Raw genomic sequence first — 26,149 nt, 5'->3', positions numbered from 1 at the left:
GCTGTGTGGTGTAAGTTGGTGATCTAGTGTCATTTTTTTGGCACATCCCTGTCCAGCTCTCCCAGCACAATTTGTTGAAGAAGTTCCTCTCACTCCATTTTATGTTCCTTCCCCCTTTGTTAAATACTAGTTGACTATATTGAACTGGATTTACTTCTGGGCTCTCTATTTTGTTCCATTGATCTATATATCTGTTCTCATGCCAGTACCAGACTGCTTTAATTACAGTGGCTTGTAGTATAGTTTGATGTCAGGTATTGTGATTCTTTCTACTGTGTTCTTCCTCAGATTGCTGTGGCTATTTGGGGTCTTTTCTGGTTCCATACAAATTTTTGAAATATTTGTTCTAGGTCTGTGAAATATGTCACTGGTATTTTAACAGGGATTGTGCTGAATCTATAAATTGCTTCGGGTATTATGGACATTTTAATAATGTTGATTCTTAGCATCCATGAACATGGTATATGCTTCCATTTATTTGTATCTTCCTTAATTTCTTTCTTCAGTGCTATGTAGTTTTCCTAGAACAGGTCTTTTACCTCTTTGGTTAAATGCATTCCTAGGTACTTTATTTTTCTTGTTGCTATAGTATATGAGATTTTTTTTACTAGCTTCTATGTCTGATATTTTATTGTTGGTGTCCAGAAATACCTTAATTTCTGAATATTGACTTTGTACCCTGCAATTTTGCCAATTTTACTTATTATGTCAAATAGGAAGTTTGTCGAGTAGTTTTTTAGTGGAGTCTGTAGGGTTTTCTATGTAAACTATCATGTGATCTGCAAATAAAGACAGTTTTACTTCTTCCTTTCCAATTTGGATGCCTTTTATTTCTTTATTCCTTTTTTCTTTTTCTTTTTCTTTCTTTTTTTCTTTTTGTCTAATCTTTATTACTAGAACTTCCAGGATTATGCTGACTGAATAGGAGTGGCAAGAGTGGACATCCTTGTCTTGTTCCTGACCTCAGCGGGAATGGTTTCAGGTTTTGTCCATTGAGTATAATGCTGGCTTCACGTTTTTTGCATATATCCTTTGTTATGTTGAGGTATTCTCCCTCTATTCCCATTTTGCTGAGAGTTTTCATCATAAATGGATGTTGTACTTTATCAATGTACCTGGCTGGTTTGGCTCAGTGGATTGAGCGTCGGCCTGCGAGCTAAGTGTCGCTGGTTCGATCTTCCAGTCAGGGCACATCAGAGAAGGAAAACTCTGACTCCAAAAAACCTCCGCTGCCTTGCGGCATACCTCTTCAGGGGAAAGGCTAAGGGAGTAAACCCCGACAGAAAATCCGGAGCCGGAGTCCCTAAGGCGGTTTGACGTTGTAGTCAACACTGGCAACTCCTGCGGCGCACCTGAAGCCAAGCTGTATTGACTCCGTCTTTCCCTTGGACCCTTCAGCTGCGAAGAGGGGGGGGTCTGCTGCATGGGCAACAGCAGACCCTCCATATCACCCTGCCCAGTCTGTAGCTTCAGCTTCACTGGAGAGGACACTCCAGCGTCATCGCAAGATGTCGATCCAACACGGGAGAAGACAGATACCGTGTCACTCCCGAGTCGGACTGCACAGCCATTCTCGGCGGTGCAGATAGACTCTTAAGAAGCTACACCATCGTCTCTCGAGACGGACGGCTGCCGACGACGACGACGACGACTTTATCAAATGCCTTTTTAACATCTATTCATATGATCATGTGATGTTTGTCTTTCATTTTCTTTATGTGGTGTATTACGTTAATTGATTTGCGAATATTAAACTATCTTTTCATCCCTGCGATGAATTCCACTTGACCGTGGTGTATGATCTTTTAATGTGTTGCTGGATCCAGTTTGCCATTATTTTGTTGAGGATTTTAGCATCTATGTTCATCAGTGATATTAGCCTGTAGTTTTGTTTCTTTGTTGTGACTTAACCTGATTTTAGATTTAGGGTAATACTGGCTTCATAGGAAGAGTTTGGGATTTTGAGAAGGATAGGAGTTATTTCTTTACTAAATGTTTTGTAAAATTCACCTGTGAAGCCATTAGGTCCAGGGCTTTTGTGTGCCAGGAGTTTTTTGATTACTGTTTCAATTTCACTCTTTGTTATCGGTTTCAGACTTTCTGCTTCTCCTTCACTCAGTTTTGGAAGATTATATGTTTCCTGAAATTTCTACATTTCATCAAATTTGTCAAATTTCTTGTGATACAGTGGTTCGTAATAATTTCTCACAATCCTTTGTATTTCTGTGGTATCAATTGTGATTTCTTCTTTTTTAATTCTGACTGAATTTTCGGGGTGCTCTCTCTCTTTTTCTTGATCAGCCTGGTTAAAGGCTTGTCAATTTTGTTTATCTTTTCAACGAACCAGCTCTTGGTTTTATTGATCTTTTAAATTGTTTGTTTAGTCTCTATGTCATTTAATTCTGCTCCGATCTTGATGATTTCCTTTCTTCTACTCGCACTGTTTTTTTTTTTGTTTTTTGTTGTTGTTGTTGTTGTTGTTGTTGTTGTTCCTCTAGTTCTTGTAGCTGTAGGGTTAAATTTTTTATTAGAGATTCTTCTATCCTTTCCAGGTAGGCCTGTATTGCTATCAACTTTCCTCTCAGGACTGCTTTCACTGTATCCCATAGGTTTTGGGTTGCTGTGTGTTCATTATCATTTGTTTCCAGACACTTTTTATTTCTTCCTTGTTGTTATTATTAACCCATTCATTATTTAATAGCATGTTATTTATTCTCCATGAGTTTGAATGTTTTTTTTTTTCCCTTGAGGTTGATTTCTAGTGTCAAGTCATTATGATCTGAGAAGATGCTTGTTATAATTTCAATATTGTTGAATTTGTTGAGGCTTGTTTGGTGTCTTACCATGTGGTCTATCTTTGAAAATGGTCCATGTGTATTTGAAAAAAATTTATATTTTGCTTTATTGGGGTGAAACTTTCTATATATATATCAACTAAGTCCATTTGATATAAAGTGTTGTTCTATGCCTCAATACCCTTGGTGTTTCTTTGCATTGAAGACCTGTCCATTTTTAACAATGGGATGTTAAGTTCCCCTACTATGAGAGTCTTGCTGTCTGTATCCTTCATGAAGTCTTTCAAAATTTTCTTTATATGCTTGGGTGCTACTATGTTGGTTGCATATATGTTGGCAAGGGTTATAACTTCCTGATGGATTTTCTCTGAAGTATTATGAAATGTCCTTCTTTGTCTCCTTTTATGGCCTTTGCTGTGAAATTTGTTTGGTCTGATATAATCATTGCTACCCCATCTTTTTTTTTTTTTATGTCCATTTCTTTGAAATATTTTTTTCCATCCCTTCACTTTCAGTATGTGTAGATTTTTTGTTCTAAGGTGGGGTCTCTTTTAGACATTATATATGTGGGTTAGCCTTCTTTTGTCTGGGATACTCCATATTTTACCTTCTATTTTGAATGAGAGCCTTTCTGGATAAAGTATTCTTGGTCGTAGGGCTTTGTTTTTCATTGCTTGAAATATTTTCTGCCATTCCCTTCTGACTTGTAGTGTTTCTGTTGAGAAATATGACGATAGGCTTATTGGAGCTCCCTTGTATGTCATTAGTTGTTTGTCTCTTGCTGCTTTTAGGATTCTCTCTTTGTCTTTGAATGTTGCCATTTTAATTGTGATGTGTCCTGAAGTGGGCCTGATGGGGTTCATCTTCCTTGGGACCCTCTGTGCTTCCTGGACTTGCATGACTCTTTCTCTCATCAAGTTAGGAAAGATTTCTGTCATTAGTTTTTCAAAGTTATGTATCCCTTGCTTCTCTTTTCCTTCTGGTATTTCTATGATATGAATATTATTATGTTTCATGATGTCCTGCAGCTGTCTTAAAAACTCTTCATTCTTTTTCCGTCTTTTTTCATTTTGTTGCACTCTTTGAGAACTTTTTTCTACGTTGTCCTCTAGCTCACTGATTCGATCTTCTGCTTCCTCTCACCTGCTTTTAATTCCTTCTACTGTGTTCTACAATTCAGAAATTGTATTCTTCATTTCCTCCAGGCTTTTATTGATAGCTTCTATGTCCTTTTTCATGCTGGTGTAATTCTCAGTAAGTTCCTTGTAGTTTCTCTGGAGTTCTTTGTAGTTTTCTTTGAGGTTTCCTATCTCACTGAGCTTCTCTATAATTCATATTTTGAATTCCATGTCTGATAGTCTGCTTTCTTCTATTTCATTTAGCACTCTTTCTGGGGATCCCTCCTTTCCTTTCAATGGGGATTGTTTTCCTGCCTCTCCGTTTTTGTGACTCTTCTTGTTTGTTGCTGCTTCTTAGATTGATCGGCACTTCCTGGATCCTCTTCTTTTTCTTAAAGCATTCCCTTTAGCATCTCTTGCAATGCTGGTTTGGTGCAGATGTATTTTTTCAGTCATCCTTTGTCTGGGAAAGTCCTTATTTCACCTTCCATTTTGAATGAGAGCCTTGCTGGGTAGCACAGTCTTGGTTGTAGGTTTTGTTTTTCATTGCTTGAAATATTTTTTGCCATTCCCTTCTGGCTTGTAGTGTTTCTGTTGAGAAATCTGATGATAGCCTTATGTGATCTCCATTGTATATTTTTTGCTGTTTCCCTCTTGCTGCTTTTAGGATTCTCTCTTTATCTTTGAATGTTGTCCTTTTAATTATGACATGCCTTGGAGAGGGCTTCCTTGGGTTTATCTCCATTGGGACACTCTGTGCTTCCTGTACTTGTGAGACTTTTTCTCTCCTCATGTTTGGAAAGTTTTCTGTCATTACTTTTTCAATCAGGTTTTCTATCCTTTGCCCCTCTTCTTCTCCTTCCGGTATGTCTGTGATATGAATATTGTTGCATTTCAAATTGTCCTGAAGCTCTCTTAAACCCGCTTCATTCTTTTTAAGCCTTTTTTCACTGTGTTTCAGTGTCTTGGAATTTTTTTCTATGTTCTCCTCTAGCTCACTGTTCTGGTCCTCTGCTTCATTTAGACTGGTTTTGATTGCTTCTACTGCATTCTTCAGTTTCAAAATTGTGTTCTTCATTTCTTCCTGGTACTTATTGATATTTTCTTTATCATTTTTCATGCTGCTGTCGTTCTTGGTAAGTTCCTTGTAGTTCCCTGATGTTCTTTGTAGTTTCCCTGGAGTTCTTTGTAGTTCCCCTGGAGTTTATTGTAGTTTTCTCTGAGTTTGTTGGGTTCATTGAGGTTTCTCATTACCATCCTTTGGAATTCCATGTGTGATAGTTTGCTTGCCTCTATTTCATCTATCCTTCCTTCTGGGAATTCCTCCTTTCCTTTTGATGGGGTGTTATTTCTCCTCCCCATTTTGAGTGGCTCTTCTTGTTTCTGTTTTTAGATTGACCTGCTTTTACTTCCTACCTTTGTGGTGTGACTGTCTTGTATACACATTTGTTAAGCTGCTGCCTCTGGCTGATGCTACTTGGAGGGGAGTAGTCTGCTTCAGAGATTTCTCCTGTATCACTGAGTAAGATTCTGTGCTGCGATCTAGTCTGCTGTTCTGCCACCTCTTTCTCCAGATCTAGTACCCAAAACTTTTAGAAAGCGCCTGTAGTTCACTTCACCCTCCTTTGGCCTCAAGCAGTGGCAAGTGTGTTCCCTCCCGCAGGCCAGGGGCATGCTGACAGGTTGTGTACCAGGGTGGACAGGTTGCGCACTCTTCTGTGCAAAGACTCGGGGCTGGCAGTGGGCAGACTGGCTATGTGCTGGAGCGGGCACATGGCGGGAGCTACTGCGGGCTGGCCAGCGGGCGAGTTGCGCATTTGGGCAGGCAGACCATAGGAGCTTCTGTGCACCAGCCAGTAGGCTGGTTGTGCACCCAGGAAGACGAACTGGGGCACTTCCACATGTGTGCTCATGAGATCCAGGTGGGGAGGGTTGGGGAGTTGGCGAGTGCGCTTTTGCGCCTGCGTTCCTCATGAACCTTGCTCTGCACCTAGACTTTCCTCCCTGATCTGCAAAAAACAAACAAAACACATAGACACACACACACACACACACACACACATACACAAAATACGCGGTTCCTTGCCTCTCAGAGCCAGATGCCACCTGGCCCACTCCTGGCTCTTCCAGCAAGCAGAGCCTCCCTTTCCACCCCTGGGTTCACTAAAAACTCTTTGTGCACTGCCAGCCACAACTTGGGGAGCCAAGCCGGCCAGAAATCCCATCTTGCCCCTTTCTCCTCCACTATCCTCACCAGACAGGTCGCTCCCAGATGGTCTTCTCTGAGCGAACAGCACCAAGGTTGAACTCTTGATAGTATCCAGATGTTAACTGAGATGCTCTTTCCACAATTAACCTAAACTACAGACAGGTCTCAGGAGCAAGGAAGTACAGCCTCCCCTCACTCCTCCGCCATTTTCGATCTCCCCTATACAATGTCTATAAAATACATACCTCAGAACAAAAGATATACACAGACTAAAAGTAAAGGAATGGAAAAGATATTTTATGCAAATGGAAAAAAAGCTGGGGCAGTAATACTCATATCTGACAGAATATACTTTAAAGTCAAGGCTATACTAAGAGACAAAGAAGGACATTACATAATGATAATGGGAACAATCCAACAAGAGAATATAACCCTAGGAAAAATTGATTGACCTAACACAGGAGCACCTCAATATGTAAACAAAATCTTGATGAACATAAAGGGAGACAGACAGAAATATCATCATAGTAGGGGATTTTAACATTCCACTGACATCAATAAATAGATCTTTAAGACAGAAAACCAACAAGAAGATGGCAGTCTTAACTGACACACTAGATCAAATGCATTTAATTGTCTTCAGAGCATTTCACCCAAAGGGAGCAGCAGAATATACATTATTTTCAAGTTCACATGGAACATGTTCTAGACTAGAACACAGTTTCAGACACAAAACAAGACTCCATAAATTTAAGAACATTGAAATCATATCAAGCATCCTCTATGACCAGAAGCTAATGACTAGAAATCAACCACAAGAAGAGAACTGAAGAACACACAGTGATATGGAAGCTAAATAATATGTTACTAAACAATAAATGTGTCAATAATGAAATCAAGGAAGAAATCAAAAGATACTTGAAACAAATGAAAATAAAAACAAATCATCCCAAAATCTGTGAGACACAGAGAAAGCAGAGCTAAGAGGGAAATTCATAGAATTACAGGCCTATATTAAGAATAAAGAAATAGAATGCACATTTAGATTTCCAGCTAAGATGGAGGCATAGACAGACATGTTGCGTCTCCCTCCACAACTAAGAAGGAATACAACTACTTCAAAACTAGAAACAACCAGAAGTTCCAGAAAACCAAATTGCATGGAAGTCCAGAAAACAAATATATGAACAAGAAACACTCATCCAGACAGGTAGGAGGGGTAGAGCCGGGGTGGAGACGATGCCGTGTAGTGACAGCAGCAGCAGCAGGCCGGCAGAAAGCACAGTCACACGTTTTAAAAAGTCAGGAGGGACACCTGGAGAGCATTTCCAGCTCCTCACCGGACCTCACAGCTAACGGTCCCAGCACCAGGGAAAATCAAGCCTCATTGCGTTTGACGGTGCAGACCGGTGGGGGTTGGGGTGGAGGCAGAAACTGCTGGTCTCAGCAGAGTCTGCTTGTCTAAAGGGCCCCCATTGTTCTAGAACGTCCGCAGACCCACCCACTCTGGAAGCGACAGACAGGACAGCAGCTAGAGGGGCGTCAGTCCAGTGCAAAAGTGGAAGAGGTGTGTGGAAAAGGGGCGAGTGCTGGGCAGGCAGCATTGTTCCCTCTCGGTCTCCTCCCTCACATACAGCACCACAACGTGGTGAAACAGGTCACCCTGTATGGACAAATCCCTAAGGCTCCTCCCCTTACAACATAACAGGAGCGACAGCTCTACCTGGGATGCAGACACAAACAAACACAGGAGCCTGTCAGAATGAGGAGACAGAGAAGTATGGCCCAAAAGGGGAAATGGATCAAGGTTCCAGTGGGATAACTAAGCGACAAGGAGGTAGCCAACCTCACAGATGAGGAGACAGACAACCTAACAGATGCAGAATTCAAAACACTGGTGATAAAGATGCTCACAGGCTTGACAGATATGCTTGAGTATGGCAAGCGCATAAGAGAAGAGAAGGCTATGCTTAGTGAAATGAGGAAAATCCACAAAAAACCAATGGTGAAGGGAAGGAAACCGGTGTTCAAATCAATGATTTGGAACATTGGAAGAAAAAAACAGTCAACCAGTGCGGAAAGAGAAAGTAAGAATTTTAAAAAAAGGAGGAAAATTTCCCAAATTTTGTAAAGGAGATGGACATACGGGTCCGGGAAGCACAGAGGGTCCCAGGCGAGCTAGATCCAGAGGAGACCACACCAGGACGCATCATGACTGAGATGCCAAAGGTGAAAGATAAAGACAGATTCCTGGGGCCAGCAAGAGAGAGGCGGAGAGTTGCCCACAGGTGAGTGCCTATAGGACTATCAGCTGATTTCTCAGAGTATACTTTTCAGGCAGGAAGGGATTGGCAAGCAGTATTCAATGTGATGAAAAGCAACCTACAACCAAGATTACTCTATGCAGCAAAGCTATCATTTGGAATGGAAGGGCAGATGAAGTGCTTTCCAGACAAGGTGAAGCTAATGGAATTCATCACCAAGCCATTATTATATGAAATGTCAAAGGGACTTACTTAAGAAAAAGAAGATCAGAACTATGAACATTAAAATGACAACAAACTCAGAACTATCAACAACTGAATCTAAAAAATAAAAACAAAATCCACCTAAGCAAACCAGAACAGGAAAAAATCATAGGCATGGGGATCATTTGGAGGGTTATCAGCTGGGAGGGGGCTGGGGGGAAAATGTGGAAATGGTGCAGGGATTAAGAAGTGTAATCAGTTGGTATAAAATAGACGGGGCGATGTTAAGAATAATATAGGAAAAGGTGAAGCCAAAGAACTTACATGCATGATCATGGACATGAACTAAGGGGGGGTGGGATTGCTGGAGGGAATTCGGGTTCTGGGCAGAGAGGAGCATAGGGGGAAAAAATTGGAACTACTGTAACAATATAATCAATAATATATACTTTTTTTTAAAAAAGGTCATATGCCATAGGCAAGTGGGATTTTTCTTGGGGATGCAAAAATAGTAAAATATCGGCAAATGAATAAATGTGATACACCACATAAATAAAATGAAAAATAAAAACCACATGATCATATCAATAGATGCCAAAAAAGCATTTGATAAAAATCCAGCACCCATTTATGACTAAAAAAACATTTAGCAAAGTGGGAATAGAGGAAACATACTCAATGTAATAAAAGCCATATATGACAAACCCACAGCCAACATCTTACTCAATGGATAAAAACTACAAGCATTCCCCTTAAGATTGGGAACAGGACAGGGATGTCTGCTTTCACCACTCTTATTCAACATAGCAGTGGAAGTACTAGCCATAGCAATCAGGCAAAAAGAAGAAACAAAAGGTATCCAAATTGGAAAGAAGTAAAACTATCATGATTTGCAGATGACATATACTGTATATAGAGAACCCTAAAGATTCCACCAAAAACTACTAGAACTAATAAATAAATTCAGCAAAGTAGCAGGATACAAAATTAATATCCAGAAATCAGTTGCATTTTTATATGCCAATAGTTAACTATCAGAAAGGGAAATTATGAAAACAATCCCATTAAAATTGCTTCAGAAAGAATAAAAACCTAGGATAAACCTAACTAAGGATGGAAAAGACCTGTTACTTGGAAAATTATAAGACACTGAAGAAAGAAACTGAAAAACATACAAACAAGAGGAAGCATATATAGTGTTCATGGGTAGGAAGAATTGTAAAATGTCCATGCTACCCAAGGCAATCTACAGATTCAACATAACTCCTATCAAGATACCAACAGTCTATTTCAGAGAACTAGAAACAATATTCCAAAAATTTATATGGAACCACAAAACACCCTGAATACCAAGAGAAATTTTCATAAATAAGAACAAAGTTGGAGAAATCACACTACCAAATATCAAATAATACTACAAGGCCATAGTAATCAAAAGTGCATGGTGCTTGCATAAAAAGACATATATATCAATGGAACAGAATAAATAGCCCAGAAATAAAATCATGCCTTTACAGTCAATTAATATCTGACAAAGGATGCCAAAACATACAATGGTCTGAAGATAGTTTATTCAATAAGTGGTATGGGGAAAATTAGACAAATGCGTGCAAAAAAGTGAAACGGGACCACATTCTTATGCCACACCAAGAATAAACTCAAAATGGATTAAAAATGTAAATGTTAGACTTGAAACCATAAAAATCCTAAAAGAAAACATAGGCAGTAAAATCTCAGGCATTGCTCATAGCAACATTTCTCTGCTGATAGGTAAAAAAAGGAAAAAAAATAAACAAATAGGACTATATCAAACTAAAAGTTTTTGCACAGTAAAGAAACCATCGACAAAATAAAAAGATAGCCCACTGAATGGGAGAACATATTGGCTAATATATCTGATAAGGAGTTTGTATCCAAAATTTATCAAGAACTTTTAAATTCAACAGCAAAAAAAACAAACAATCCAATTAAAAAATGGGCAAAGGTCATGAATAGACACTTCTCCAAAGAGGATATATAGATGGCCAATAGACATATGAAAAGATGCTTGACATCACTAATCATCAGAGAAATGTAGATCAAAACCATTATGAGATATCACCTCACAACTGTCAGAATGGCTACCATCAATAAATCAACAAATAATAAGTGTGGGCTAGGATGTGGAAAAAGGGTACCCTTGTGCACTGTTTGTGATAATGCAAATTGGTTCAGCCACTGTGAAAAGCAGTATGGAGGATCCTCAAAAAAATTAAAAACAGAGCTGTCTTTTGACCCAACAATTCCATTTCTGGATATACATCTGAAGAAACCTGAAACTCTAATTACAAAGCATATATGCACCCTTATGTTCATTATATTGTTATTTACAACAGCCAAGATATGGGAGCAATCAAAGTGCTCACCAACAGACATTTGATAAAAAAGCTATGGTACATATATACTCATGAAATATTACTCAGTCAAAAAAAATGAATGAAATCTTACCATTTGCAACACCATGGATGGACCTAGAGGGTATTATGTTAAATAAAATAAGTCAGACAGGGGAAGACAAATACCGTATGATTTCCCTTATATATGGAATTTAAAATGAAAGTAAATGAACAAAATAGAAACGAACTCATAGTTATCAAAGGGGAGGAAGCCTCGGTGGATGGGTGAAAAGGGTGAAGGAATTAAGAAGTACAATATGGCTGCCACAAAATAGTGATAGGAATGTAAAGTACAGCATAGGGAATATAGTCAACAATATTGGAATAACTATGTACGGTTCCTGGGGATTACTTAAAATATTGTAGAGGTATCACTTTGTAAAGTATATAATTGTCTAACCACTAAAAACTAATGCAAAATAATATTAAATGTAAATTGTAATTGAAAAAAAAGCAGGTTACTTGAAAAGATCAATAAAACTAATAAACCTCTAGTAAAATTCACAAAAAGAAAACAAATTAACAATTTCAAGAATGAAAGAGGGACTATCACTACACAGAGCGCAGACATTAAGAAGATAAGAGAATACTACAAACAAATCTACACATCAAATCAACAGCTGTGATGAATGAAATATTTCTTCAAAAACTACAACCAACCAAAATACACCTATGATGATGTAAATAAACTGAATAGTAATTAGTAAAGAATGAACTCATATTAACCTTTTGATAACAAAAATCTCCAGGCTTCAATTATTTCACTATCAAATTCCTCCATTTACTGTAAAAAGAAATATTACAAATTCTATAAATTCTCTTCAACAAAATAGAAACCACACCTCCTAATTCATTTCAAGAGGTTAGCATTACCCTGATGCCAAAATCAAATAAAGACAACAACAACAAAAAAAAACCCTACAGAACAAGATTTAGTGACATAAAGAAAAGAGATGTAAAAATCCTAAAGAAAATATTAGCATAATATATTTAACATATATATGTGTACACAAACATGCCTGTATATACACATACACTATGACCAAGTTGAGTTTACTCTAGAAAAGCCATGCTGATTGAATTGTCATAAAAATTAATGAAAACCACTGAAATAAAAGTCTGAAGAAGAAACCACATGATTATACCAATTGAAGGAAAAGCATTTGACAAAATTCAACACCCATTCATCATAACTCTCATCAAACTAGGAATATATGGGAACTTCTTCAACCTAATAAAAAGCACCTACAAAAATCTTCCGGGGCTTTCAGTCAAGATTGTGACAGACTTCTGGTCAAGATGGAGGCACAGGTAGACATGCTTTGCCTTCTTGCACAATCACAAGAAGAATTACAACTAACCTCAAAACAAAAAACACCCAGACTTCCAGCCAAGATGGAGGCATAGACAGACATGCTGCATCTCCCTCCACAACTAAGAAGAAATACAACTACCTCAAAACTAGAGACAATCAGAAGTTCCAGAAAACTGAGCTGCATGGAAGTCCAACAAATAAAGGAGGGGTGGAGCCAGTGCAGTGAATATGCGGTGTGGCAGTGGCAGCAGTGGCAGCAGTGGCAGGCCAGCAGAAAGCACATTCACACGTTTTTAAAAGTCAGGAGGAACACCAGGGGAGTCCTCGCAGGACCAGACCAGACTGCACTGCTCATGGTCCCAGTGCTAGGGATTTTAAAGCCTCATTGCTTCTGACTGTGCAAACCAGTGGGAGTTGGAGCGGAGGCAGAAATTGCTGGTCTCTCAGCAAAGTCTACTTGTTTAAAGGGCCCCCATAGTCCTAGAACATCTGCCGACCCACCCACTCTGGGAACGACAGCCAGGGCAACGACTGGAGAGGTGCCAGTCCCATACAGGAAGTGGGAGAAGTTCCTGGAAAAGGGTAGAGTGCTGAGCAAGCGACATTGTTCCCTCTCGGGTCCCTCCCCCACATACAGAACCACAGCATGATGAAGCAGGTCACCCTGTACTGACGAATACCTAAGGCTCAGCCCCTTACAACATAACAGGTGTGACAGCTCTACCTAAGACACAGAAGCAAATAAACACTGAAGCCTGCTAAGATGAGGAGACAGTGAAGTATGGCTCAAAAGAGAGAACGGATCAAGGTTCCAGTGGGAGAACTAAGTGACGAGGAGAACTAAGCAAACCTAACAGACGAGGAGATAGCCAACCTAACAAATGTAGAGTTCAAAACACAGGTGATAAAGATGCTCATAGGCTTAACAAATAGGCGTAAGTAAGGCAAATACATAAGGGAAGAAGTGAAGGCTATGCTAAATGAAACAAAGGAAAATCCACATAAAACCAATGGAAAGAGAAGGAAATCGGGGTTCAAATCAATGATTTGAAACATAAGGAAGAAAAACAGTCAACCAGTACAGAATAAGGAAATGAGAATTGAAAAAAATGAGGATAGGATTAGGAACCTCTGCGACAACTTTAAATGTGCCAACATCCGAATCATAGGGGTGCCAGAAGGAGAAGAGGAAAAATTAATGAAGAAAAAATCCCCAAATTTGGCAAAGGAAGGAGACATACAAGTCCAGGAAGCCCAGAGAGTCCCAAAGAAGCTAGACCCAAAGAGGACCACACCAAGACACATCATCATTAAAATGCCAAAGATTCAAGATAAAGAGAGAATCTTAAAAGCAGCAAGAGAAAAGCAGAGAGTTGCCTACAAAGGGTTGCCTATAAGACTCTCAGCTGATTTCTCAATAGAAACTTTGCAGGCAAGAAGTATTCAATGTGATGAAAAGCAAGGACCTACAACCAAGATACTCTATCCATCAAAGCTATCATTTTGAATGGAAGGGCAGATAAAGTGCTTCCCAGAGAAGGTAGAGCTAAAGGAGTTCTTCATCACCAAGCCATTATTATATGAAACATTAAAATGACAACTCACTCACTACTATCAACAACTGAATCTAAAAAATAAAAACAAAATCCAATGAAGCAAACCACAATAGGAACAGAATCATAGGTATGGTTATCATTTGGAGGGTTATCAGCTGGGTGGGGGAGGAGGGAGAAATGGGGACATGGTACAGGGATTAAGAAGCATAATTGGTTGATACAAAATAGATAGAAGGAAGTTAAGAATAACATAGGAAAAGGTGAAGCCAAAGAACTTATATGCACGACCCATGGACATGAACTAAGGGGGGCGTGAGATTGCTGGAGGGAAGGAGGGTACTTGGCAGAGGGAAGTGAAAGGAAAAAAATTGGGAATACTGTAACAACATAATCAATAAAGTATACTTAAAAAAACAAACAAACCACCCAGTACTGCCAGAAAATTGCACTGTATGGAAGTCTGACAACCAGGGATTTAAAGAAGCCACACTCACCCAGATGGGTAGGAGCGCGGAGACCCAGAGTTTGGTCAGAGAAGACGTGGTGTGGTGCTGAGGAAGCAGTGACAGCAGTGGCAGTGGATGGGTGGTCCTCACATTCACATGTGGTGAATAAAAACTGGGAGGGATACCTTGGGAGCAGTCAATCCAGGCCCCAGGCCAGACCACACTGCCTTGGGTTCTAGCATCGGGAAGATAAAGTCTCATGACTTCTAGCTGCAAAAACCAGTGGGGGTTGAGGCAATGGAACAAACTGTTGGTCTCTCAGGACAGTCCATTTAAAGGGTCTGTACGAACTTGGAACATACACAAACCCACTCACTCTGGGAATCACAACCAGGGCAACAGCTAGAACAGCACCTGTCACATGGAGGAAGTGGGTGAAGTTACTGGAAACAGGACAAGTGCTGGGCAAAACCTCCAGAAGCCAGGCAATGGCAATGTCCCCTCTCTGGCCCTTCCGCAACACACAGAGCCACAAAGTGGTGAAGCAGGTTGCCCTGCCCTGGCAAATACCTAGAAGGATGCATAGTTTCTACAACACTAGAACTAGGTTAAAAATATATAATAATAGGATGTTTGGGGAATCTTGGGCAAACAGATAAAGATGAAAAGGAGTCAGTAGGGAGGAAAAATTGTAAACAATAAGCAAGAGGAAGGACAATGGCAGATTAAAATCCCAGATAAGACCTTTCCTCGGAATCCAATCAAGATCACAAGTTCGAGGGGTGAAGAGTCAGAGACACTAATATGAAAGGAAGAAGCAGCAGGAGTTCAAAATAGAAAGCCTTCTTCCTCAGTGATCTTCAAGGCAAAGGTGTTTGCTGAGAATGAGGGGTACCTAGGTGGGGAGAACCATAAAAAAGCTGCTATAGGCAGTCATGGAAGATCAGAGAGCAGTGCTGCTACACTGTGCAGTGGCACTGAGGCAGGGCCAACATGCTACATGTTGGCTCCTGAGTTTTCTCCCGCAGCACTCCAGTTTGGGCATAGACATATAATAAGTGCTAGAAAGAGGAGAGGTGAAACCTGACATGCTAACTGTGGTCTTCACAGGGTAAGAAAACAAATGATACCAGAGAGATAATGAATTCAGAGAACAGGGAAGTTCTGAGAATGCAATGAAAGCAACGAAAAAGTTCCAGAGGGAAGAGAGCAAAAAGGGCAAAACAGATGGTGGATCTGTGGTTAGGGAGAAGGTTGTTCAAGAACTTGAAGGGAGAATAATCCAGGAGATGAGGTCAAAGCTAAACTGGGTTTCTTACATCAAACAAAGACAGGAATCACTGATGAGAAGAAAACCATGAGGCCAGCGGCTGTAAAATGGATTCGGATTCTTAATCATCCAGTTTGTGGTTAACACATCCACTGGTAATCACAAAATCTGCAGGCAGTTTTCAAGACTTTTTGTACAAGGTATGGTATCTCCCACGAGAGATCAAGAAAAAAAATGAATCTATGGGGATCTGAAGAAGTTCAACTAGACTCTTAGTCTGTTAGAGTTATTAAAAAATACCACAGACTGGGTTACAAATAACAGAAATTTATTTCTAAAATAAATATATATGTCTGAGGTCAAATAAATCTGAAGGCTTAGAAGTCCAATATCAAGGCACCTGCAAATTTGGTATTTGGTGAGGGCCTGCTTCCTGGTTCATAAATGGCATTCGTCTCACATGACAAAAAGGGCAAGGAAGCTTTCTGGGGTCCCTTTTATAAGGGCATTAATCCCATTCATAGGCTTCACCCTCATGACATAATCACCTCCCTAAGGCCCCACCTCCAAATATCATCACACTGGAGAGTAGGTTTCCATAGATTAATTTTATATGAATTTTGGGGAGGATACAAACATCTGTCTACAAACATTTGTCTACAGCACTCCCCTACTCATAAGAGTGCCCTGTTACTCTCCCTGAAAAGTATTTAACTATCTTTCTTTTCTGATTCAGTTCCTCAGCAAAAGAGGCCAATACCATGTATTTGTAGTGTGTACCAGAGAGGCCTCCCACCTACAAGTGGAGGCCAGCATGCTGTGGCTCCAGCCTGCACCCTTCACACAGCCTACCAGCTTACAAATGATGGTTGCTGATCAAAAAGGTAAATGCATGTGGCTCCACACCACATAGTTTCATGATTGGAAAAATCATACCAAACAGGATACGTGACTGTTTTGAGGGACAGAAAGTATCCAGGCAGGCATATCTAACATAAAAACATCCACAGGGTTTCTTAAAAGTACAAGGTATTTCTTACACACCTGGTCCAAAATGACAATGAATCTGCTCAGGAGTTCCCAGTGCCATGCACAAAATGATGTTACTGAAAAGTCCAGGAGTGGCCATCTGAAGAGCGTGTCTTCCTGTACTCCAACACCAGCAAATCAGACTACAAATTCAAGAAGAAAAATGCAAAATGGCATCCATAAGAAAGGAAGGCCAGAGCCTTGCTGCTGTAGACCAGTGGCCCCCAGGTGGTGCTAATCTTTCCTCCCTGTGGGCTCCTTCCCTACAATGGGCACATTCTCTCCTGTGACAGAAAAGAGGTAAACATCCAGAGGTTGAAGACAGGGCCTGTGGAGGGTGCCCACCAAACATTCCTGCTTCTGGTAAAGTGGGCACAGTCAAATGACCCACCCTCCATTGCCAAGGGTGTGACTGGCTCAAGAATTGGAATCAATCCAGTGTAAAATGATAGACTAGAAACTCTGAAGCTGAGTCCCTTCTTAGGTCCTGCAGGCACTAACTGCCTAATGTCCTACAAAGAATAAGTGCTCCCACACAGACCCTGGTTTTAGCTCTCTTCTTTCAAGACCTGCTTCTCCAGCCTTCCCTTGGCCTCTGTGAGCTTTCCAATATCCTTCCAATAAGTTCATGTTCTTTTTCTTGAGTTAGCCAAAGCAGGCTATTGTTGCTAGAAGAGAAATTAATAAAAAGCAGCATCAGATTGGAGTCAGAAATGACTGGTTTTCCTTCTCTCTAGAGAATGTGACATCACCCCAAGCCCCAGCCACTGTCAACAAAAAGTGATATCAGAAGGCCAAAACAGGCACTAAAATCACGAGGGAAGCGGGCACCATCAGACTAAGAGAGGCAGAAGGCCTGGCATTGCAGAAATGCAAGAGCAAGAACAGAGCACAACAAACAGCCCCTTCATTATTAAATTACTCACTCTATAAATTGAGAATTAATGTTCACAGTTCTGGTGAGTGATATAATTACAATTTAAAAAGAGCAATTAATCATCAGCTTGTTGTTCACTGCCTTGCTGAGAGCCTCTTGCTTTATGAATACTAGTAAAGCTACAAAAGGATTAAACACACAAATGAATATAACCACCAAATTCCAGCCTTCTCTGGCTCCACTATCCTTGCAAATCCCCTGACTAGGCTCAGTCACACAGGATCTCTACATCCATTTCTCATTCCTGTGACATTCCTCCAACCTTCCCCAAGTCTCCACCTTCTGAACAGTGCCTGTGCCCTTCACAGTTCATGAAAACAACAGGGCTTCCTAAAGTTGTGCACACTGAAAGGAAAGAAAAGACCTTGGGCCTCTAGCTCTCAGCTCTACAGGGCTAGAGAGGAAAGAGTAGAAAAGGAGTTGAGTAAGAAAAAGACAGGAAGGAGAAAAGAGCAACAGTGAAGCAGGAGAGAATGAGACTGGAAAGACTGGGCTTTCAGCATGGGCACAAGAATGCCAACTCAGGCCGAGACTTTTAGCCAAGATGAAGGCTAGACAGACACGCTGCGTCTCCCTCCACAACTAAGATGGAGTACAACTACCTCAAGACTGGAGACAACCAGAAGTTCCAGAGGATCGAGCTGCATGGAGGTCCAACAAACAAAGATATAAAGAGGAGGTACTCATCCAGACAGGTGGGAGGGGCGGAGCCGGGGTGGAGAGGATGTGGTGTGGTGGAGGCAGCAGCAGCGGTGGCAGCCTCAGGCCGATGGAAAATGCAGTCACACGTTTTAAAAAGTAGGGAGGGACACCTGGGGAGCGCTCCTAGCACCAGACCAGACCACACAACTCACGGTCCCAGCACAGGGGAAAGTAAAACCTCATTGCTTCTGACTGTGCAAACCAGTGGGGGTTGGGGCAGAGGAAGAAACTGCTGGTCTCTCAGCAGAGTCTGCTTGTTTAAAGGGCCCCCATGGTCCTAGAACTTCTGCAGACCCATCCACTCTGGGAACAATGGCCAGGGTAACAGCTAAAGAGGTGCCAGCCCCATACAGAAGTAGGAGAAGTGCCTGGAAAAAGGGCGAGGGCTGAGCAAGTGGCACTCTTCCCTCTCAGACTCCTTACCCACATAGAGCGCCACAACATGGTGAAATGGGTTGCCCTGTACAGTCTCCACCCCTTATAACATAACAGGTGTGACAGCTCTATCTAAGACACAGAGGCAAACAAACATAGGAGCCTGTCAAGATGAGGAGACAGAAAGCTATGGCCCAAAAGGGGGAGAAGATCAAGGTTCCAGTGGGAAAACTAAATGACGAGGAGATAAAAGCCAACCTAACAGACGAGGAGATAGCCAACCTAACAGATGCAGAATTCAAAACACTGGTAATAAAGATGCTCATAGACTTGACAGATATGCTTAAGTATGGCGAACCTATAAGAGAAGAAGTGAAGGCTATGCTAAATAAAATGAAGGAAAATCCACAAAAGACCAATGGTGAAGGGAAGGAAACCAGGGTTCAAGTCCATGATTTGGAACATAAGGAAGAAAAACAGTCAACCAGTATAGAATAAGGAAACAAGAATTGAAAAAAATGAGGAAATGCTTAGAAACCTCTGGGACAACTTTAAACATACCAACATCCAAATCATAAGGGTGCCAGAAGGAGAAGAGGAAGAGCAAGACATTTAAAACTTATGTGAAAAAAATAATAAAGGAAAACTCCCCAAATTTGGCAAAGGAAGGAGACACACAAGTCCAGGAAGCACAGAGAGTCCCAAAGAAGCTAGACTGAAGGAGAACCACACCAAGACACATCATAATTAAAATGCCAAAAGTTAAATATAAAGAGAGAATCTTAAAAGCAGCAAGAGAAAAGCAGAGAGTTACCTACAAAGCTGATTTCTCAAAAGAAACTTTGCAGGATAAAAGGGACTGGCAAGATGTATTCACTGTCATGAAAAGCAAGGACCTATAACCAAGAATAATCTATCTGGCAAAGCTATCATTAAAATGGAAGGGCAGATGAAGTGCTTCCCAGACAAGGGAAAGCTAAAGATGTTCATCATCACCAAGCCATTATTATATGAAATGTTAAAGGGACTTACTTAAGAAAAAGAAGGTAAAAACTATGAACATTAAAATGACAACAAACTCACAACTATCAACAACTAAATATAAAAAATAAAAAGAAATCCAACAAAGCAAACCACAATAGGAGCAGAATCATAGGTATGGGGATGATGTGGAGGGTTATTAGCTGGGAGGGGGAAGGGGAAGAAATGAGGAAATGGTGCAGGGATTAAGAAGCATAATCAGTTGGTACAAAATAGATAGAATAATATAGGAAAGGGTGAAGCCAAAGAACTTACATGCACAACCCATAGACATGAACTAAGGGGAGTGGAGTGCTGGAGGGAAGTGGGGTACTGGGTGGAAGGCAGCAAAGGGAAAAAAATCGGGACTACTTTAACAACATAATCAATAAAATATACTTAAAAAATAAATAAAAGAATGCCAACTCAGGCTCTGAAAGCAGGGCAGGCCAGCATCTTCTATTCACTCAAGCACCCCCTCTTCAGCTCTGACCCCTTGGCTGATGACCAGCTGCTCAATCAGGCTCCAAGAATCCAGACACCAGCCAGGAGGGAGCAGAGGCAGTTTTGGTTTCTTCTAACAGGAAGACTGGAACAAAGAATTCACCCAAAGGATATAAGTCCCCAGGGGAAGAAACTTCAAAAGAAGAAAACCTCTGGGATCTAATTCTACTGCATAAAACCCGGGGCAAGAAGAGTATTTGTGTCGCCAGCTGCCAGTGCCTTAGGCCAAATCAGCTGCTGCTTCTAGTTCTTGAGCTCAGAAATGGATGTGCTGACCTGATACTTCTCTGAGCAAGAACATCTGTCTCAGCTCTTCTACTGGCATCCCTATTAAGTCCTGTAGCAGACACTGTGCACTGGCTATCCATGGCCATTCCCACCGGGCTGCTAATCCCTAGTTTTGTGGAAGGTAGAAGCCTCTAAACCCAGGAAAGGCAAGCCCCTTTGCAAGCGTTGGGGGAAAATTGTGACAGACCTAAACCAACCACTGGCCTCCACTGCAGTGATTGGTGTAAGATGGTCATACATGCTAGTTCCAGCCAACGAAACATGTATAAATCACTGGACAAAAGTGTTGCCCAAATGAAGAAGCAGACCCATGACTCTACCCCTTCCTGCTTGAGACTCTGGTAAGGACTGGAGGCCCATGACTGGGAGGGATGCTGGTGTGAGAACTGGGTGCCCTGTAACTGTGAGGGGCGCTGGTGGGAGGACTGGTTGCCCTGTAACTGTGAATGTAAGGCCACAGAGCTGTGAAAAAGCCACCTTATCTCAGACACCACTGGGCCAGTCGTCTTTTGCAGGAAGACAATATTTGTTTACACGGTTAAGCCTCTCATAGTTGGATGTTCTGTTTCTTGTAGCCAAAAGCAGTCCTAATCTACACACGGCAGTACTGCCTAGGAGCACAACCTCTGAACATGCCTTTCTCACATATTAAACATCTGAGACATCACTACAGAAGTAGGGTGAGTGAAAGGTCACAAGCAATCTGCAAGACCACCACAAATCTAGACAGGCTACCCCAGGCCAAGAACTACCTCAAAGGCAAGAAAGATCCAGGCGAAGAGTAAGGAAACATTTGTGTAAAACTGTAGTAAAAGATCCCATAGGAAGATTTTTCTGTATATGCATTAACAACCTCTGAAGAAATACATAAAAAATCAGTAAGTTTTACCCCAAGGTAGGGAGCCAGGTGGCTGGAGAAACAAAGTGAGGGGCCTTTATACTGTAGCCTTTGGTACTTTTTGCCTTTTGAGTCATGTCAATGTATTATCCATTCAAAAATAAAAATAAGAAATGAAAAAATAAAGAGAAAACAAAAGGGTAAACCCTCCCTTAGGTGTTTCCCTAACTTTCATTATTCGAGGGCTCCCTAGTGATTTTTGCAACATCTGTGGATCACCTTATTTAATATATTTTTTAAAAATCTACTTTGTTTTTTTAGTTAAATTGATTTTAAAACTTTACGTAACTACTAAAAATAGAAAATCATTATCACTTGCAATTAATAGAAGCTACATGTAAAAGTAGGCACAATGAAAATAAAACATTCTTAAATTCTGATAGCTAGACCCCCAAAACTTTTGAGCCTGACATGTGCACTCCATTAAAAAGGACTAGATATCCTGTGACTGTGAGGGACATTGGTGTGAGGATTGGATGAAAACATAAAAGCATCATATTGAGACTTTGTTTTTAAATAATCAGAAGTTAAAATTGAAAAGGAAAATCCTTTTTGGTAATCCCTGTATGATTTGCTTATTACAGTATTAGTGATGTAAGCTCACTTGCAGGGTCTGGGACACACTTGAGAATTAACAGGAGAAATATTTTCTCACACTTTCATTAATCAGGCCTCTATTGCTCTCTCTGATTTACTCAGAAGTCCAGTATATATCAGACACTGAGCTGGTGGTGAAGGGAATAGAGATAAATACGACATGACTTTCTTTCCCTAAGCAGTTTATGATCGAGTGAGGCAGAAAAAAAAAATAGAGAGCAAAGGATGGGAGGAGAATGTATTGCCTGAGCAGCAACCCTGGCCTCCTCTTCTCCTCTCCACACCTCGCTCTCACGGCCTGCTACCCAGCTCGCCCTCTCCAAACATCTTCCGCCATGGCCACCTCAGCGAATTCCAACTTGAACAAAGGTGTCAAGCAGGTGTGCATGTCCCTGCCTCATGGTAATAAAGTCCAAGCTATCTATATCTGGATTGAAGATATTGGAGAAGAACTGCGCTGTAAGACCTGGACCCTGGACAAGTGTATAGAAGAGTTGTCTACATGGAATTTTTATTTTTGTTAAATCCTTGCCCAAGGTTATGCTTATTGATTTGAGAGACAGGAGAGAAACATTGATGTCAGAGAGAAACATCTATCAGTTGCCTCCCACACACACCCCGACAAGGGGTTGAACCCGCTACCTATGTATGTGCTGGACCAGGAATCAAACCCACAACCTTCTGGTACATGGGATGATGCTCCAGCCAACTGAGTCACCCAGCCAGGGACCAAGTGGAATTTTGATGGCTCTAGTACTTTTCAGTATGAAGTCTCCAACAGGTAATTTTATCTTATCCCTGCTGCCATATTTTGGGAATCTCTCCACAAGGACCCCAAGAAACTGGTGTTCTGTGAAGTCTTCAAGTATAACCAAAAGCCTGTAGAGACCAACTTAAGGCCTACCTGTAAATGGATAATGAACACAATGAACAATCAGCACCCTGGTTTGGAATGAAACAGGAATATACTTTGATCGGCACCCCTTTGGTTGACCTTCAGTGGCTTCTCTAGGCCCTACTACTGTGGCGTGAGAGTAGACAAAGCCTACGGCAGAAATATTATGGAGACTCATTACTAGGCCTACTTGTATGCTGGTGTCAAAATCGTGGGGACAAAATGCCAATGTCACGCTTACCCAGTGGGAACTCCATATAGGACCCTGTGAAGGAAGAGACATGGAAGATTATCTTGGGGTGGCCCACTTAATCTTCTGTCAAGTCTTCTGTGAAGACTTTGGAGTCACAAAAACCTTTTTTCTTTTTTTTTTTTTGGCACAGCCAGGTGAGACTTTATTTTGGGGAAAAAGGAAAACACTTGATTTGGCTTCTAGTCAGGGACATGGGTAAAAGGCGGTAAACTCCCCCACCCCAAGAGCAAGCTGAGGACTGGGTGGGTCTGAACTTCAGGTAGGCCTCCTGTGCCCTCCATTCCCCTGCGCAGCTCCGAGGACAGGAGGGACAGCATTAGTTGTTTACTTGGGCAGGACATCAGATGACTCAGACACCAGCTTCCCATCGTGGGTCTCAATCTTCTTCACAACCACTGTCTTGGAGGAGCTGGTGCTGGTGCGGCTGAAGGAGCCAGAGCTCCCACCAGAGCCCAAGCTGGCCTGGAAGCCCATGCCATAGTTGGAGCTGCCATAAGCTGGGCTCAGCGCACCTGAGTAGAAACCGCTGGTGGTCTTGGTATGGATACTCACGTTCTGCATCCCAGACTCCAGCCGGTTCTCCTCGCCCTCCAGCAGCTTGTGGTAGGTGGCGATCTCCACAGCCAGGGCCAGCTTGACGCTCGTGAGCTCCTGGTACTCACGCAGCTGCCGGGCCCTGTCCTGCTTTGTGGTTCTCAGAGCAGCTTCCAGCTCAGCTACCTTGGCCTGAGCATCCTTGACGGCCAGCTCACCACGCTGCTCGGCGTCAGCGATGGAGGCCTCCAGGGCAGCCCTCTGGCCTTTGAGGCCATCAATCTCAGCCTGGATGTGGCTGATGCTCTGGTTCATCTCAGAAATCTCCATCTTGGTGCGACGCGGGTCATCCCCATGCTTCCCAGCCGATGACTGCAGCTCTTCATACTTGATCTGGTACATGGTCTCAGCCTCAGCCCGGCTGTGGTTGGCGATCTCCTCGTACTGGGCCTTGACCTCGGCGATGATGCTGTCCAGGTCCAGGGAGCGGCTGTTGTCCATGGACAGCACCACGGACGTGTCGGAGATCTGGGACTGCAGCTGACGAATCTCCTCTTCATACAGCTGCTTATAGAAGTTGATCTCATCAGTCAGTCCTTCCAGGCGGGACTCCAGCTCTACCTTGTTCGTGTAAGCTACAACCACATCCTTCTTGATGAGGACAAATTCATTCTCCATCTCTGTGCACTTGTTGATCTCGTCCTCGTACTTACTCTTCAAGTCCTCCACCATCCCCTGCATGTTGCCGAACTCCGCCTCCAGTCTGTTTCTCCTGGGACAGTGTTTCCAGCTGCCGCCAAAGGTTGTTGTTGATGTAGTTCTCGAACATATTGTCCATGTTACTGCGAGTCGTCTTCTGCTGCTGAAGAGTCCACTTGGTCTCCAGAATCTTATTCTGCTGCTCCGGGCTCCACACCTTATCGATGAAGGAAGCAAACTTGTTGTTGAGGGTCTTGATCTGCTCCTTCTCCTGGTTGTGCATGGCCTAGAGATTGAGGTCCACGTCCAGCTTCAGGGGGCTCAGCAGGCTCTGGTTCACTTGGATGGCTTTGATGGACCCTCTACTCCCCGCTCCGCCGAAACCTCCAGCCAGGTTCATGTTGGCGCCCAGGCCAACCTGGTAGGCGCTGCCCACCCAGGAAAAGGCTGAGGCGCTGATGCTGGGCCCACTTGAGTATGAGCGGCTGCTGAAGGCCCGGGGGCCAGAGGTGGACACCTTGTAGGTCGTCTTCTGGGTCATCCTTGTGGACATGGTGGAGGCTGGAGTGGAGGCAAGGAGGTCAAACCAGACAAAGGTTCAAGAAGGAGCCAAAAAGCTGCTTCAAAACCTTTTATCTTAAGCTTATTTCTGGGAAGTGGAATTGTGCAGGCTGCCATACCAACTTCATCACCAAGACCACATGAGAGGAGAATGGTCTAATGTGCATCAAGTCCATCAAGAGACTGAATAAGTAGCACCAGTACCACATGCAAGCCTACAATCCCAATGGGAGTCCTGGCCAATGTCCATTGCCTAACTGGATTCCACAAAACCGCCAATATCAACAACTTTTCTGCTGACATGGCCAACCATACCACTAGCTCCCACATTCCCTGGACTGTCAGCCAGGAGAAGAAGGGTTACTTTGAAGACTGTCACCCCTCTGCCAACTGTGACTCCTTTGCAGTGACAAAGCCCTCTCAACGAAACTCGTGATGAGCCCTTCCAGTACAAAAACTAAGTGGACTAGACTTGCAATCAGTGAACCCCCTTCTAATTCTTCATCCTGTTCCCACTCTCACCCCCCTCAATTGTCATAATAGCTGTAACTCAAAGGACAGAATATCAAGGTCCTTTTTTATGCTTCATGACCAATTAATATCTCTTGCTTTCTTTGACCAAAATAGAGAGGTCAAGTTCTTAAAATCTTCACAAACACACCCTCTATGTTCCCCCATCACTAAAGCTTTCTAATGCATGAGTGTGTGTGGCAGGGGGGTGAGGAAAGGGACATAATCACTGCTTCCATTTAATCAGGTATGTTTGCCCAATATGTGTAGCTACATAGACAGTAAGCATTTGTGAAAGGAGGGGTGGGACTTAGTCTTCATGGTAGCTGAAGGACGTGGGAGAAGTGGAGGGCTTACTTTGTGGTTATTTTTCCCCTCTTGGTGGGAAGTGCCATTTCTTAAAAAGACTATAATCAGTTTTCTAATAAAACTGAGAATCAGGAGCAAGGAAAGGGTGGGAATTAGGCAGGAAAATGCCCTCTTACCCTGGTGTGGTGCTTGTCTTGCCTGGGGCTAAATGCCCTCACTTGAAGATAAGCTCAACATAAAGGGATGGGATGGTAGCCCTGCCTTAGAACAAAAAGTTCTCATTGCTTGGTCCTCCATTAATAACATGAAGCAAAGTAGTATTTTTATATTTAAAAGCAAAACAAAAAATCATATATACAGGTGTGCAGATACGTGTGCTTTTCCTAAAGGAGAAAACATTCTGGTCACTGAGAGCCAAATTTGAGG

At 42.1% G+C, this 26,149-nt stretch overlaps 1 protein-coding gene and 1 pseudogene across 5 annotated transcripts in view; one reads left to right on the top strand and one right to left on the bottom strand.

The window, feature by feature from the left end:
- Positions 1 to 26,149, bottom strand: part of CHCHD6 (coiled-coil-helix-coiled-coil-helix domain containing 6) — a 383,759-nt gene that overhangs the window by 255,414 nt on the left and 102,196 nt on the right. The window lies entirely within an intron of this gene.
- LOC150002978 (glutamine synthetase-like) lies at positions 22,298 to 25,365 on the top strand (annotated as a pseudogene).

The sequence above is a fragment of the Furipterus horrens genome, unplaced genomic scaffold (genome assembly GCF_987537825.1).
Source record: "Furipterus horrens unplaced genomic scaffold, mFurHor1.1.pri manual_scaffold_8, whole genome shotgun sequence".
In the NCBI taxonomy this organism is placed as follows: domain Eukaryota; kingdom Metazoa; phylum Chordata; class Mammalia; order Chiroptera; family Furipteridae; genus Furipterus; species Furipterus horrens.
The sequence above is the reverse complement of the archived record's forward strand: the minus strand, read 5'-3'. Positions and strand labels throughout refer to the sequence as shown.